This window comes from Capsicum annuum, chromosome 11 (genome assembly GCF_002878395.1).
Source record: "Capsicum annuum cultivar UCD-10X-F1 chromosome 11, UCD10Xv1.1, whole genome shotgun sequence".
Classification (NCBI taxonomy): Eukaryota; Viridiplantae; Streptophyta; class Magnoliopsida; order Solanales; family Solanaceae; genus Capsicum; species Capsicum annuum.
Window position 1 is genome coordinate 12,465,027 of NC_061121.1, and position 1,616 is coordinate 12,466,642.

The 1,616-nt window shown below is 26.8% G+C and overlaps 1 non-coding gene across 1 annotated transcript; it reads left to right on the forward strand.

Moving 5' to 3' along the window:
- Window positions 1–390: 390 nt before the first annotated feature.
- Window positions 391–464, forward strand: TRNAI-AAU. The gene has a single exon. It is a non-coding gene; the product is annotated as a tRNA-Ile (tRNA).
- Window positions 465–1,616: the final 1,152 nt, after the last annotated feature.

The following is a 1,616-nucleotide window of genomic DNA, read 5'->3' on the forward strand; positions in this document are numbered from 1 at the left end:
TTAATAACCTTTAAAAATAACAATTATTTTGAATTAATTATTTTAAGTAAACACGGCAATTTAAATGGACCGAAAGTAATATAGAGTGACTTTTTTTTTTTTTTTGTTTCCCAAGGTATCCCCACACCCGGCAGTCGTGAGACTAATCCTTCGTTCCTGTGTCAGCGCACTAAGTGGTAGGGAACTGGCCACAGAGTTTGCTCCATTCGTCAGAGGCGGGGATCAAACCCCCGACCTCTTGCTTAAGGGTCATGGTGCTAAATCACCATATCAACTCTAGTGATTAATATAGAGTGACTTACAAAAAGGGAACCAAATCATTTGGGGTGTAAACTGAATGCCATTCCCATCATCAATAAAACTAAAATTATTAGAATTATTATCACAATTGGCCCATTAGCTCAGTTGGTTAGAGCGTCGTGCTAATAACGCGAAGGTCGCAGGTTCGAGACCTGCATGGGCCAAGATTTTTGTTCTGTTTCATATTTTTCTTCATTTTTCCTTTGTTTAATTAAGCCCAAAACAAAGTCCACTTGCACCAAATTTTGGGCTCGCAGCCCAATGAAGGTATACAACAGGAGGAATAATTACTTTTTGAGTATTTTTTATAAAATATTTATTACTTTTAAATATACTTTTTATTTATTACCCAACTATATCATATTTAAAAAATATTTATTATTTATAGCTGTTATACTATGTTTTAAAAATGAATTATATATGCAATATAGATGTATTATAAGCATATTAAATTGCATAATATCTGTTTTGGTAAAAAACTGCACTAAATATTAAAAACGAATTACGCATGCAATATAGAATTAAGTACTACACTACATACTAAAAGTGAATTATGCATGCAATATAAATGTACAATAAATATCTTAAAATGTATAATACTTGTTTTGATAAAAAAATTTGCACTATATATTAAAAGCGAATTATATATAATAGGTTAAAGTCATCGACAGACACTCAAATTTGTTTTGAAAATTCACTTAGAGCCCTCAACTAACGCCTGTACCTATCAGGCCCCTAAACCCTCCGAATTTTGATCCAATTGGGCATTTTTTTCCCTATCAGCTAAAAGCTCAAAATGTGTGTTGCACATACGCGATGATGTGGCAAAATGAGCTAATTGGAAGGTGACACGTGGTATTGTGGGTCAAAAATGATTAAAAATTAATTATAATTTTTTTACAAAAAGAATATAAAAATTTGAGGTAATTATTAAAAAAGAATTCTAAAATTATTTAAAAAATAAATTAAAAAACTGATTATTAAAAAAAAAATTATAAAAAATGAAAATAAAAAAAGTCATTGAGGATCTAAATTACTAAAAAATAAAAATAAAATCAGATTATTGAAAAAAAATAATAAATTATTTTTAAAAATAAAAATAAAAAATCTCATTGAGGATCTAAATTATTTAAAAAATAAAAATAAAAAACTGATTATTAAAAAAAAATTTAAAAAATAAAAATAAAAAATGACATTGAGGATCCAAATTATTAAAAAATAATTAGAAAATTATTTAAAAAATAAAAATAAAAAACTGATTAATAAAAAGAAATTATAAAATGTAAAAAAATATAAAATTGCATTGAGGATCCAAA